The 16,020-nt window shown below is 40.7% G+C and overlaps 1 protein-coding gene and 1 pseudogene across 1 annotated transcript in view; both read right to left on the reverse strand.

The window, feature by feature from the left end:
• LOC146577727 (protein NLRC3-like) overlaps positions 1-16,020 on the reverse strand; it is a 620,451-nt gene that overhangs the window by 540,668 nt on the left and 63,763 nt on the right. The gene's annotated exons all lie outside the window — the stretch shown is intronic.
• LOC146577738 (uncharacterized) lies at positions 14,165-15,408 on the reverse strand (annotated as a pseudogene).

Consider the following 16,020-nt stretch of genomic DNA (forward strand, 5'->3'; position numbering starts at 1 on the left):
CCCGTTGATGGTGGGATTATTTGAAAGATTTGCTTTGGTCACGTCACCAAATGCAGTTGAACCACCCGTGGATCCATGTTTGACCATTCTACCACTCTGAGCTCTGCTTTTGAATCATTTTATTATTATCATCATTCATTTATTCATTCTTTGGAGGGGGGCTATTTCCTAATGCCGCCCTAATAAGCTGATGTTCAAGGGGAAATATAACAGAAACTCTTTCAGTGTTATTCATTAATAAATTAACAGATAAACTGTGAAGAAGAAAAAAACTGAGATTTAAAGGAGAGAGTGAGAAACTTGATCATCCATCCTCATAATACATGTTTATCAGTATCTGCTGTGACCATACTGCAGTAATAACTACAAGTCTACATTTCTGTGACTGTTGATCAATCACAGCAGGAATCTGAGCTCATCTCTGCACACAGAGCAGCTTCAGCTCTGGGATAAACTGCTCGCTTCACGTCCTTCTCAGCTCACAGACACTCATCCTCATATTTTCCTTTAACATTTGATGGTATAATTCATCTGAGTTTACACTTTATCTGCATAAATACAGAAAAACAGACCCAAACACCAGAAACCATCAGTTTCACGTTCAACAGGAAGTGGCTCAAACCTCACAGTTTCATAACGTCACCCTGAACTCCACTCACGGAGTTTCTGTCGCCATTGTAGTTTTTAAAGTCCCGTGATAAAGGCGGGTCTTTCTGTGAATCCGCACGCTCATTGGCTAATAGCTCGAGATTGACACATCGTTATCCAATGAGCGTGCGGGAACTTCCGACATAAAGTTGTTTCCTTTGAAAAACCAAAGTCTGATTATTTTTGCCTCCACTGACGGAGCCTGTTGTTCCCGCCACAGAGACACAGTAATGTCAGAGCGGTGTTAACACTCACCCTGCCTCAGCACAGCTCTCACTCTCCTCCTGCTCTCTCACACTAAACGGAGGCTCAGCTAAACTCACTTCCTCTCTACTTACAGGAAACCAGCGCTCAGAGGAGCCGACCGGCCTCACATTTCACCCACAGACACGAACAGCGTGGAATTATTTTATGTCATAAGAAGAAACATATTCATGTAAACACTCACCTGCCTCAGCTCCACCTTCCTCCTCCTGCTTTCACTTTCACTGCTGCTCCCTAAACACAGAGGATGCTGGGACTTGTAGTTTTTTCCTTCCGGTGCGGTCTTCCTCTTTGTTTGTTTGTGTTTGTGTTCAAGTTATTTCGATCATGTAAACATCAACAGAACACGTGAAGCCACACAGAGTTTGTATGTCGAGGTGGGTAGGAGGGTTTGAGGGTTTGGGGAGGGGTCAGAGGGAAGAGGTCTCTCAGTCTTGACAATCCACATTGATGGCATTACATCTTTCAACGTGTTTGTGGGTCGATTTGGATGCTCCAGGTGTGAGAGCAGCCACTCAGCCTCTGCTGCAGATGTGTGTCACAAGTTCATCTAGTAGTGAGACGGTGGCGCAAGATGGCGAGTTGAGCAGTCGCACGAATTAGGAGCTCGTTGAACTTGTCCCAGAATTTACTTTGTGTTCGTTATTGTTTCCACTCGAAAGTAGTAAAATGACTGCCCCAAGTATAGTTAAACCTGCTAAATTCAAACTCGACCTCAAAAAACAAGAAACAACATCGCCATGTGATGGAAAGGAAGACAGCAGAGAAGGAACGGATCATGACTACGTAGAAAAAACCTTGAAAAAAGAGTGGACGAGCAGCTAGCTGACCTGAGTGTGCAATGCAAGCAAGCTAGTACGATGCTAGCCAGCCTAGCCAAAGCGGTTCAGTTCAACTCGGAGGAGGTGAAAGAATGTAAACAAAAGGTTAAAGAGTTGGAGAGACGAAACGAGCAGTTGACCAAAGATAACTACGATCTCAAGGAGAGAGTGTGAGAGCAAGAAAGGTACAAAATGAGGTGGTGCCTCCGGATTAAAGGATTAGAAGAGAAAAGAGATGAAGGTGTCAGATCGCTGGTTATTGGAATTCTTGGCAAGATCGCACCTGATATGATATCAAAGCTTGAAGAATCTGTGGATGTGGTGCATAGAGTTGGGAAGAAGATTGAGAACAAGGTCCGACATATCATCATTCTGTTTGCTCTGAGACACGTGAAAGAGGAGATTTGGCGTCGCACCAAAGATTCGGCTGTCTGTAAGAACGGCGGTTTCCACTTCGCTGAGGTACTGCCGCGGGAGGACTGGGAAGAGAGGAGGCGGCTGTGGCCGCAAATTGAACAAGCCAGACGGGCTGGGAAACGGGCCTTTTTCCGGGGTCCTCATGGATACATCGAAGGACGGAGGATCATCGACGTTGAATGAAAGACTTGATGTAAGACTAGTGGTGTGCGGATCAATACTGAAATATCGATTCTTCCGATACCAGCAATTTATGTTCTAGAATCGATTCTCATATTATAATATCGATATTTTAGTACTCTGGGGTAAATTTGTAGTTTTTCCATTAAAACGAACGCAGTGGAAATGGTAAATGGCCTGCATTTGTATAGCGCTTTTCTAGTCCCTAAGGACCCCAAAGCGCTTCACACTACATTCAGTCATTCACCCATTCACACACACATTCACACACTGGCGATGGCAAGCTACATTGTAGCCACAGCTGCCCTGGGGTGCACTGACAGAGGCGAGGCTGCCGGACACTGGCGCCACTGGGCCCTCTGACCACCACCAGTAGGCAAACATGGGGTTAGTATCTTGCCCAAGGATATTTGGCATGCAGCCAGGAGGCAGCCTGGGATCGAACCACCGACCTTCTGATTAGTGGCTGACCTGCTCTGCCACCTGAGCTACAGCCACCAAATTAGACAATTCGGATCGTCTAATTTGGAAGGAACTACTTCCTCTTACGCCTTTCATAGTCATATGCGGAATACGGCTGTATAAATGTGTCGCAGCCCCTGGCGTGCACACTCACAACAATGGCTGAGCGCAAACAGAGTCCTGTGTGGACACGTTGTTGTGGCAACACCACTGACCTCTTCAAACACCTCGGAGTAAATCACATCACAGAATATGATGAGCTTATGTTGAGGTGAACTGAAGGGGAGGACAGGGACAGGTGCTGCTAGGGCGAGACAGACGTCTCTCGCAGAGTCCTTTAGTGCTGCAGGCAGGCAACATGCTCAAATAGCGCACAACGTCAGTTTTTTTTTATTTCTATATGATTATTCTGCATTATTAAGCAATAAAAACAAGTTGTCTGATGTCCTCTAATCATTATGAAGCAATATGGTTATGTTATTATTACAATTACATAATACAATTATATATTGTATTATGAAATGCAATGAAACAAGTTTTTGTACAGAGTATCGGTATCAGATCAGTATCGCCGATACCACCCTTGGTATTTTACTTGGTATCGGATCGGAAAGAAAATCAGTGGTATCGCACATCACTATGTAAGACTGTATACAGTGGAATATTATTAATGGGACAAAAGAGTTCTACTTAAAGTTAAAGGTTATTAGTCACTGAGTTGGTGACAAGTGTTACAATTTAAACTCATGTTTATATATTTTTCTTTTCTTTTTTAAAAAAAAAGTTATTTTCTTAGCATACTCTTATTATGGTTCACTCAAAAATTTCTTTTGGTTCATTAAACGTTCGGGGTAAGAGAAAGGCACTTTTTTTATTTTGCAAGGGGCAAAAATGTCACTGTCTGTTTTTACAAGAGACTCACTCTGTGGATGCCGATGTTACCTTTTGGGCTAATCAGTGGGGAGACAAGATTCTTTTCAGTCGTGGATCTAACAGATCTGGAGGTGTGGCGATTTGTTTTAATAAGTTCCCAGGGGAGATTATAACATATAAAGCTGATAGTGAGGGTCATTGGTCAACTGCAGCTTGAAGAGCGAAGGTATATTTCTAATTGTTACAAATCTTTATGGACATAATAACGAAGGTCAAAATAAACGTCTATTGGAAAATCTAACAAATGTTATTTCAGAGTTTAAAGTTATGTACCCCACAGATTACATCCTAGTAGGAGGAGACTGGAACATGACCTCAGATGAATGGATGGACAGATGGCCTCCTCGCTTAGGAAGGAGGCAACAGAATAACATTATTGAGAACTTTTCTAGTGATAATAATTTTACAGACATTTGGAGAAGTTTGAATCCTGGAGTTAAGAATTATTCATGGTTTAAACCTAATGGAGAAAGCAGGTCAAGAATTGATTATTGGTTAGTGAGCGATGACATTTTGAGGTGTACTTCACCATCTAAAATCTCCAAAGCACCCCTATCTGATCACTGTTTCATTGATCTTGTCTTAGAACCAACAAGGATGAAACGTAGTAGCAGGGGATATTGGAAATTTAATGCCAGCCTTTTAAATAAGGACAAGTATTGTGATAAAATTAGACATAAAATTACAGATATAAAAAATGATGACTCAGTAGTGGGTAATATACAGAAATGGGAACTTATTAAATTCAAAATCAGAGAATTCACTATAAAATTCTGCAAAGAACTGAACAGGGAAAAACGGGAATATGAAAGTAATTTACTTCGTGAAATAACTCAGTGCTGTAGTAAAGAAAAACTAAACGTGCAAGAAAATAATAAATTGATGGAGTTACAAACTAAATTAGACGATCTTTACCTAGAGAAAGCCCACGGTGCCTTTATAAGATCGAGAGCCAAGTGGATTGAGGCAGGTGAAAAGAACTCATCATATTTTAGTAAGCTGGAAAAGTGCAGACAGCAGAGAAATCTAATCTCAAGCTTGTTGATAAATGGGACTGAATGTAAAGATTTCAGAAAGATTGGAAAAGAAGTCTTCACTTTTTATTCCAAATTGTACTCCTCAGAATATTCAGCAGCTGATTCTGATAGTTTCTTTGATAAGATTCATAATCTCATCCCATGTATTGACAAGCCGTTCAAAGATCTGTGTGATTCAGAGCTTAAAATTGAGGAACTGGATTTGGTGGTCATGAAAATGGCATTAAACAAGTCCCCAGGGACAGATGGACTCACTACTAATTTTTATCAATTCTTCTGGAAGGACCTAAGAACTTTATTGTTTGATGCATTAAAGGAATCGATAGAGAAAAAAGAAGTGATGCCGAGCACGAAACAAGGGCTGATAACCCTGATCCCTAAATCGGGTAAGGATAAAAGAATTTTAGACAATTTAAGACCCATCACCTTACTAAACACTGACTATAAGATCCTGTCTGGAGCTGTAGCTGAGAGGCTAAAGAAAGGCATCTCAAACATTATCAGTGAAACACAATCAGGTTTTTTGAAAGGAAGACTAATTCATAACAATATTAGGCTGGTTTTGGATCTCCTTGAATACAGTGAATTAATCCAAGAGAGAGGGTACATCCTGTTCTTGGATTTTTACAAAGCATTTGACTCAGTTGAACATACGTTCATATTAAAAACTCTGCAGTCTTTTGGTTTTGGAGAGGAATTTATCAATGTTATAGAGATGCTATATAATGACATTAACAGCTCTGTTTTGCTAGAACATGGTACATGTTCAAGGTTTGAGGTTAATAGAGGGATAAGGCAGGGATGTAGCAGCTCACCACTTCTGTTCATCATGGTTGCTGAGCTGTTGTCTATTTTGATTAAAAACAGTCACATTGAGGGGTTAACTGTGATGGGTGAACAGATAATAATCAGTCAGCTGGCAGATGATACCACCCTGTTTCTAAGAAATGAGGACCAGATTCCTTTAGCCTTGCAGGCGATCAACCATTTCTCCAAAGCTTCTGGCCTACAGCTGAATATTAATAAATGCAAAATTCTAGCTCTGCATGAGTGTCCCCTGCAAGCAATAAATAATATGCAGATCAAAAAAGAGGTGAAGTATCTGGGCATTGTAATTTGCAAGGATAAGACATCAACAGAAAATAAGAATATCTGTACCAATATAGAAAAGTGTAAGTCAATTTTAAACATGTGGCTGCAAAGGGACATAACTCTGTTTGGGAGAATCTTGCTAACCAACATGGACAGTCTGTCCAGACTCATCTATCCAGCCTTTTCTCTGCCCATACCTCCAAAACTAATTAAATCTATAAATACTCTTAATTTTAGGTTCATATGGAGGAACAAATGTCATTATATAAAGAAAAATGATGTGATTAAGAATTATGAAGAGGGTGGGGCTAATGCCACTGACTTTGATGTTATGAATGGTGTACTAAAATTGAAATGGTTAAGATCTTTCATTAGGAACAAAAATTCCTTTTGGAACATTATTCCCAATGTGATTTTTGGCAAAATGGGTGGAATAGACTTTTTGTTACGTTGTGACTTTGATTGCAGTTCGTTACCTGTTAAACTCTCAGCTTTCCATCAGCAGGTCCGTCTCTACTGGAAATTAATCTATAAACATAGCTTTACTCCTCACAACACCCCTATATGGAACAACTGGTATATCCGTTTGTGTAGGAAATCTGTGTACGTGGATGAATGGAGATCTAAAGGGATTTGGGCTGTAGCTCATTTTATGGATGATAATGGGGTCTTACTAAAACATGAGACGTTTTGTGAGAAATTTGATGTAAGATGTACTGCTAAGAGATATAAATCCCCAGTGAAAGCCATCCCAGTCCCTTTGAGATCAATGATAAAAGAAGATATTGTGCACTCTAAAATTTCTCCTGGACTGAGGCAGCTCTGCATAGCTGGAGTTGAATTTGGTGACAGCAGGTTTACAAACAAAGTGATCAGGAATATTTTGATAAATGAAATTTGCCCAAATCCGGTTAAAAGAAATTATATCCTGAAAGAATTTGAGACCATGGAGGTTAAGGCGATAAGACAAAAGTCTACAGGGAGAGCAGAATTATTAGGCAAATGAGTATTTTGTCCACATCATCCTCTTCATGCATGTTGTCTTACTCCAAGCTGTATAGGCTCGAAAGCCTACTACCAATTAAGCATATTAGGTGATGTGCATCTCTGTAATGAGAAGGGGTGTGGTCTAATGACATCAACACCCTATATCAGGTGTGCATAATTATTAGGCAACGTCCTTTCCTTTGGCAAAATGGGTCAAAAGAAGGACTTGACAGGCTCAGAAGAGTCAAAAATAGTGAGATATCTTGCAGAGGGATGCAGCAGTCTCAAAATTGCAAAGCTTCTGAAGCGTGATCATCGAACAATCAAGCGTTTCATTCAAAATAGTCAACAGGGTCGCAAGAAGCGTGTGGAAAAACCAAGGCGCAAAATAACTGCCCATGAACTGAGAAAAGTCAAGCGTGCAGCTGCCAGGATGCCAGCATAGGAAAATTGGGTTGAACAGTGAGACTGCATTTGTGGGGTTTAGAAACATCCAGAGCATCGCAACAGAAAGGTAAATAAAAAAAGTAAGAGAGAGAGAGAGATAAAGAAATAAATGAAATAAATAACTCTGTTCTTGATGCTGACTCTTGGTGGCGCTGTCACTTGGTGTTCGCTCGCTCTGTGGTAGAGTATCACTTCCTGTTCCTGCTCAAACACAGTGGTGTTTCTGAGTAGCTTATTTGCTTAGCGATTTAATTAACAACTTTTAAATACATTCTTCTTTCATAGTATAATCTTCACGTGCTTCCTCCGAAGCACACTTTCTGTGTACTCACTACCTAATTTATAGCCAAAGTATTCACTCACTGTCTCTGTACTGTCTCGCTAGCCTAGCTTAGCTCGTAGCCGACTCATTAGCACCATGGCTACTTCACCTGTCCCTCCTGCACTTTCTTGCTCATTGTGTCAGATGTTTAGTTACTCCTCGGCCTCCTTTAGCAGTAATGATATCTGTAACAAATGTAGCATATTTGCAGCGCTGGAGGCCAGGATTACTGAATTGGAGACTCGGCTTCGCACCCTTCATTCACCCGCAGCTAGCCAGGCCCCTGTAGCTGGTGCAGCCGAAAATAGCGTAGGCCCCGCTAGCTGTTCCCCGGCAGGTCCCAAGCAGCTGGGGAATCAGGGCGGCTGGGTCACGGTGAGGAGGAAGCATAGTCCTAAACAGAAGCCCCAGGTACACCACCAACCCGTTCATGTGTCTAACCGTTTTTCCCCACTCGGCGACACACCCGCCGGGGGTCAAACTCTGGTAATTGGCGATTCTGTTCTCAGACATGTGAAGCTAGAGACACCGGCAACCATAGTCAACTGTCTTCCAGGGGCCAGAGCAGGCGACATTGAAGGAAATTTAAAACTGCTGGCTAAGGGTAAACGTAAATTCAGTAAAATCATAATTCACGTCGGCAGTAATGACACCCGGTTACGCCAATCGGAGGTCACTAAAATCAATATTGAATCGGTGTGCAACTTTGCCAAAACAATGTCGGACTCTGTAGTTTTCTCTGGTCCCCTCCCCAATCAGACCAGGAGTGACATGTTTAGCCGCATGTTCTCCTTAAATTGCTGGCTGTCTGAGTGGTGTCCCAGAAACGATGTGGGCTTCATAGATAATTGGCAAACCTTCTGGAGGAAACCTGGTCTTGTTAGGAGAGACGGCATCCATCCCACTTTGGATGGAGCAGCTCTCATTTCTAGAAATATGGACAAATTTATTAAACCCCCCAAAATATGACTATCCAGAGTTGGGACCAGGAAGCAGAGTTGCAGTCTTACACGCTTCTCTGCAGCTTCTCTCCTCCTGCTACCCCCCCAAAAACCCATCTCCATAGAGACTGTGTCAGCTTCCAAAAAGACAAAAAACAAACTAAAAACCAGCAACAAACAACTTAAACATAAACAATTACAAAGAAAGAACAATACAGTATCCACATCTGAACCAAAGAGTAAAACAGTGAAATGTGGATTATTAAATATTAGGTCTCTCTCCTCCAAGTCTCTGTTAGTACATGACTTAATAATTGATCAACAAATTGATTTACTCTGCCTTACAGAAACCTGGTTGCAGCAGGATGATTATGTTAGTTTAAATGAATCAACACCCCCGAGCCATTCTAACTACCAGAAATCTCGAAGCACAGGCCGAGGGGGCGGTGTGGCAGCAATTTTTCACACCAGCCTATTAATTAATGAAAGACCAAGACAGACTTTTAATTCATTTGAAAGCCTGATGCTTAACATTGTCCACCCCAGCTGTGAAACTCAGAAACCAGTCTTACTTGTTATCATCTATCGTCCACCTGGGCCTTACACAGAGTTTCTGTCTGATTTCTCAGACTTTATATCTAATTTAGTTCTGAGCTCAGATAAAATAATTATTGTGGGTGATTTTAACATCCATGTAGATGCTAAAAATGACAGCCTCAACATGGCATTTAATCTGTTATTAGACTCAATTGGTTTCTCTCAAAATGTAAAAGAACCCACCCACCACTTTAATCACACCCTAGATCTTGTTTTAACATATGGCATCGAACCTGAACATTTAACAGTGTTTCCTGAAAACCCTCTCCTGTCTGATCATTTCCTGATAACATTTACTTTTACAATAATTGATTACACAGCGGTGAAGAGTAGACTTTATCAAAGTAGATGTCTTTCTGAAAGCACTGTAACTAAGTTTAAGAATATAATCCACCCACTGTTATCATCTCCAATGCCCTGTACCAACACAGAGCAAAGCAGCTATCTGAACGCTACCCCAACAGAGGTCGATTATCTTGTTAATAATTTCACCTCCTCACTACGTACGACTCTGGATACTGTAGCTCCTGTGAAAACTAAGGCCTCAAATCAGAAGTACCTGACTCCGTGGTATAATTCTGAAACACGTACCCTAAAGCAGATGACTCGTAATCTGGAGAGGAAATGGCGTGTCACAAATCTAGAGGATCATCATTTAGCCTGGAGAAATAGTTTGCTGCTTTATAAGAAAGCCCTCCGCAAAGCCAGAACATCTTACTATTCATCACTGATTGAAGAAAATAAGAACAACCCTAGGTTTCTCTTCAGCACTGTAGCCAGGCTGACAAAAAGTCAGAGCTCTTTTGAGCCAACCATCCCTTTAACGTTAACTAGTAATGACTTCATGAACTTCTTCACAAATAAAATTTTTATCATTAGAGAAAAAATTACCAATAATCATCCCACAGATGTAATATTATCTACAGCTACTCTTAGTACCATTGATATTAAGTTAGACTCTTTTTCTCCAATTGATCTTTCTGAGTTAACTTCAATAATTACTTCCTCCAAACCATCAACGTGTCTTTTAGACCCCATTCCTACAAAACTGCTCAAAGAAGTCCTGCCATTAATTAATTCTTCGATCTTAAATATGATCAACCTATCTCTAATAATCGGCTATGTACCACAGGCCTTCAAGCTGGCTGTAGTTAAACCTTTACTCAAAAAGCCATCTCTAGACCCAGCAGTCTTAGCTAATTATAGGCCAATCTCCAACCTTCCTTTCATATCAAAAATCCTTGAAAGAGTAGTTGTCAAACAGCTAACAGATCATCTGCAGAGGAATGGTTTATTTGAAGAGTTTCAGTCAGGTTTCAGAGCTCAGCACAGCACAGAAACAGCTTTAGTGAAGGTTACAAATGATCTTCTTATGGCCTCTGACAGTGGACTCATCTCTGTGCTTGTCCTGCTAGACCTCAGTGCAGCGTTCGATACTGTTGATCATAATATCCTATTAGAGCGATTAGAACATGCTGTAGGTACTACAGGTACTGCACTGCAGTGGTTTGTATCATATCTATCTAATAGACTCCAATTCGTGCATGTAAATGGAGAGTCCTCTTCACACACTGAGGTTAATTATGGAGTTCCACAGGGTTCAGTGCTAGGACCAATTCTGTTTACATTATACATGCTTCCCTTAGGCAGTATCATTAGAAGACATAGCATACATTTTCACTGCTATGCAGATGACACCCAGCTCTATCTGTCCATGAAGCCAGATAACACACACCAATTAGTTAAACTGCAGGAATGTCTTAAAGACATAAAGACCTGGATGGCCGCTAACTTTCTGCTTCTTAATTCAGATAAAACTGAGGTTATTGTACTCGGCCCTGAAAATCTTAGAAATATGGTATCTAATCAGATTCTTACTCTGGATGGCATTACCTTGGCCTCCAGTAACGCGGTGAGGAACCTTGGAGTCATTTTTGACCAGGACATGTCCTTCAACGCACATATTAAACAAATATGTAAGACTGCTTTCTTCCATTTGCGCAACATCTCTAAAATTAGAAATATCCTGTCTCAGAGTGACGCTGAAAAACTAGTTCATGCATTTATTACTTCCAGGCTGGACTACTGTAATTCATTATTATCAGGATGTCCAAAAAACTCACTGAAAAGCCTTCAGCTAATCCAAAATGCTGCAGCAAGAGTCCTGACAGGGACTAGAAAGAGAGAGCATATTTCTCCTGTTTTGGCTTCCCTTCATTGGCTTCCTGTTAAATCCAGAATTGAATTCAAAATCCTGCTCCTCACATACAAGGTCTTAAATAATCAGGCCCCATCTTATCTTAATGACCTTGTAGTACCATATCACCCTATTAGAGCGCTCCGCTCTCGCTCTGCAGGCCTACTTGTTGTTCCTAGAGTATTTAAAAGTAGAATGGGAGGGAGAGCCTTCAGTTTTCAGGCCCCTCTTCTGTGGAACCAGCTTCCAGTTTGGATTCGGGAGACAGACACTATCTCTACTTTTAAGATTAGGCTTAAAACTTTCCTTTTTGCTAAAGCATATAGTTAGGGCTGGACCAGGTGACCCTGAATCCTCCCTTTGTTATGCTGCAATAGATGTAGGCTGCCGGGGGATTCCCATGATGCATTGAGTTTTTCCTTTCCAGTCACCTTTCTCACTCACTATGTATTAATAGACCTCTCTGCATTGAATCATATCTGTTATTAACCTCTGTCTCTCTTCCACAGCATGTCTTTATCCTGTCTTCCTTCTCTCACCCCAACCGGTCGCAGCAGATGGCCGCCCCTCCCTGAGCCTGGTTCTGCCGGAGGTTTCTTCCTGTTAAAAGGGAGTTTTTCCTTCCCACTGTCGCCAAAGTGCTTGCTCATAGGGGGTCATATGATTGTTGGGTTTTTCTCTGTATCTATGAAGCGCCTTGAGGCGACTTTTGTTGTGATTTGGCGCTATATAAATAAAATTGAATTGAATTGAATTAATAATACATAAATGAATAGAAAAATAGAAAACACACATGTAGAAATTGTCACATGTGAAATTGTTTTTGGAGAGAATCAGAAGTGAGACAGTTTGAATCCACAGTTCAGCGCAAAGATGCAGGAATTAAATCTGATTATAAAAACACATCGAGGCAACGAAGACCAGCTTACACTCAATATTAATATGAACACACAACATACACGCAATGAAGACATGCTTACACTCATGAATGTGAATACATGACATAAATGCTGAATGGTGTAGATTTAACACACTTAAAGGCTGAAGCTGAGGAATAACTCAGGAAGTTGCAGGACAATAGAGCGACTGTTGTGACAAGGAAAAAGAGACTGGGAGGACCAACCAGGGATTAGAAGCTTAAAGCAGGTTTAAAATAGTGAATTAGAAGTGGTTTCCAGCTGATTGAGCAAAAGAAGTGACGACTGTAGAAATAAAAATAAAAGAATAATAATTGAATTATGCAGCAATCTTTTGAATATGCATTTCTGTTGTCAGGGCAACTTCTCGAGATGTGACTCAATATGCAAATTAGTTGAATGAGTGGGGACAGAAAAAAAAGAAAAACTCAAGTTTCCTGTCTGAGACATGAGTGAAGTTTGCATTGAGAGAAATATATCTGTGACTGTGTGAGAAGAACTGTTTGGTAAAATATATGATAGCAGCCGCAGGACAATTAAATAAAGTCTGTGACTAAGTGCAGTCGTGCAGATCTGGAGAAGAAGTTTATAATTTAGTGATGACACATTGTTATAAAGTGTTTAGAAAGGGCTTAATGGGAATATTACTGTTGGGCAAACTGTGCGGCTTTAACAAGATTTTCTGTGTATTTAGCAGGTGAAACTCTGTCAGCTGACTTCAGACTGTCAGGAAGCTGAAGAACCTGAGGCCAACCACTGAAACATGATGTGGGCAAAATGAACAGAGGGAGGGATTTTAAAGGTGAACATTTAGGACTTACTGCAAATGTTACTATGTCAAAGTTACTGTGACTCAAACAGAGGAAATTCTGATTTTTTTATTTCCACACCCAGCATGTTTTGGGTGTTATATGCTATTAAATACTTTTAAATAAATTAAAAAGTATTTAATAGCATATAACACCCAAAATATGCTTCGGTTCACATTTAACTCCAGAAAATCATCAGTCAAAACATGGATATTACCTGACCACAGATTCGTGGTGACGTCACTGCTCTTTTAACTGTTCGGTGTCTTTGTTTGTTTGCTGGTTGTAGAAATGGTTTATATGAGCTTTGAGGTGAGAGTCAGAGGTTTCTGTGGACACTGCTCATGTCGGCACTTATATTTCTGACCTTTTCTTATAACCGATTAAACATGATCTCCTCCCTTTTGCCCCCATTTTTGGTGGTGTAGGTACAAATGATCAGGCATGACATTCTCATAATAAATAAGATACTGCAAATAATTATTTCTGCATTTGTGTGATTGAAGTGAATTGAAAATGTGTATGAAATGACACTGTTTTAAAGATTTGGCCTAAATAATTTTGGAGTGAATGAGTCTAAACATGATGACCTAACTAGTGATACCCTGTCACACACACACACACACACACACACACACACACACACACACACACACACACACACACACACACACACACACACACACACAGCATGTTATGCCAGTTTCAGCTGAAACTATGTTTCAAACCATGTTCCGGGTTTTTAGTTCACCATTTATGAGGCTTCAAGAAGAAAATAAAAGACAGATCTGAATGTTTGAAAATGTTTTGGAAAGATTCTGTAAAGATGAGATGAAAAATACTCAAAGGATAAATTTAATTGGTTTATTATTTAGATAAGTTGAAAAAAGTTAAACAAGCAAGTAAATGAAGAAACAAGGCAGAGGAGAGAAAAGCCCAACAATCCCCTCTGAGCAAGCAGTTGGCGACAGTGGGGAGGAAAAACTGCCTTTAAACGGGCAGGAACCTCCGGCAGAACCAGGCTCAGGAGGGGACAGTCAACGGCCGGGACTGGTTGGGGGGGTTAACAGAGGTGGAGCAAGACGAGGCTACATCAGGTGAGGAAGCAGTAGCGTCTCTCCTCCGGAACAAGTGGAACCATTTTTTCTTTTTTTTCATGCACTTTTCCACGAGCGCTTTTTTCTCCAGGATGAGATTTCTCAGCTCATCGATGGTTTCTGCGTTTTGTTCTTCAAGTTTCTCACATCTTTGTTCCACCTCTTCCAATGTTGCTTGTTGTTCTTCAAGCTTGTCTTTGAGTTGTTTGGATGTTGCCTCCTGTATCAGCTTGTCCTTGTGCATGTCTGCATTTCTCTGTTGGACCTCTTTGTGCTTGTCTTCTAACTGCTCGTTTCTTTTCTGGATTTCTTGGAGCGTGAGCTGCAGGTCTTCATGTATTTTGTCTTCTTGTTGTTTTTGCGCCTGCATTTGAGTGTTTTCACGCTTCAAGTTATTGAATTCCACCAAAATCCCCTTAACGAGCTCGGAGTTGTTTCTCGCTATCTGATCGATCCTTCTCTGCATCTGTGAGCAGCGTTTCTCCAGTTTGTCCTTTTCTTCTTCCACTTTAGTTGCTTTGTCCTCCAGCTGATTACAAAACTCTTGCAGTTTTAGATTTTTAGACTCAAAGTCCTGGACGACACGTTTTCCTTCTTTCAGTCTTTCTTGCTGTTGCTCTTTCTGTTGAAGGTGGTCTTTATTTTGGCGCAGTGTTTCATCCAGGCTTTCTTTCAGCATGCGGTATTTTTCCTGCATGCTCTTCAGTTCGTGCTGCATGTCTCGTTGCTTTTTGTCATGCTCTTCCTTCTGTTGGAGGAATTCTTTCTTTTCTTCCACAGCTTCATGGAGCTGTCTTTGGAGGAGCCGATTTTTTCGGTCCATGTATTGGAGATCCCGTTGTATCTTATCAGTCATCGTTTTCTTGTCTTGGAGCTGGTTGGTCATTTCTTTTAGTTCTGCACTCTTTTGCCTGTTTTCTTTAATGAGGTGCACAATCTGCTCTCGGCTCTGAGCAAACTTGATTCCCCAGCCCTCATTAATAATGTTTATGTCCGGCTGGCGCTGTTGTCTTTCTTCCAGCTCTTTATTTTGGGCTTCCATTCGTCTACATTTGTCCTCCAGTTGAAGTTTCTCTTCTTCAATTTGTTGCATTTTTTTCTGGAGAAGGTAGTTTTCCTTCCTACTCTCCTCTAACGCCCTTTGGAAGGATGAGGAGCCATTTGGGGAAATTGGCCGGCCACGCCAGGAAGGAGAGGCGGCGTAATCTTTTTGAATTGGTTGTTTTTTCCTTGGAAACATGTTGGAGTTTCTATACAATGACTTTGAAGAGCTTGTGGTGAACGTTTTGTAGGCTGCAAACACAGATGCTGCTGAAACGAACTAAAACTTGCTGTTTCTCACCCCTACTTAAGGAAAAACATCAAAGGACTTAAGATTCTTAAGATCTATGACATCATCACTCCCTAAGCCAATGAGATTGTCACAAGACATTTTGGAATGGGTTTTTTTTTTAAACTGTTTTCAAACTTAACTTAAAATTTCAGTGTTTCCTGGTTGTGGACTATTGGTTAGTCCAGCCGATTAAGAAATTAATTGTCACAAACATCACTAATATTATATAACAGACGACAGAAAACAAGACAGTTTTTTTTCTACGCAATAGCGGTATAATAAAAGTTTTTTTAATTATCCTACTTTTTATAAAAGAGAACATTTATTAAAGATTATGTATTTAATTAAAAAACTCTGTTCATCTAAAGCAGGGGTCAGCAACCTTTAAGACCCAAAGAGCCAAAGAGCCATAATTGGCCTATCTGGGGTTGAAAGGCTCGATAAATGCACGGCGTTTCGCCGGGTACACCGGCTTCCGCGAGTGTGACGCTTATTTTGAGCGATGAAAAAATAAGACAA

This window comes from Mchenga conophoros, linkage group LG3 (genome assembly GCF_057382185.1).
Source record: "Mchenga conophoros isolate Kocher_MC1m ecotype Shallow Benthic linkage group LG3, M_conophoros_male_GT1.1, whole genome shotgun sequence".
NCBI lineage: Eukaryota > Metazoa > Chordata > Actinopteri > Cichliformes > Cichlidae > Mchenga > Mchenga conophoros.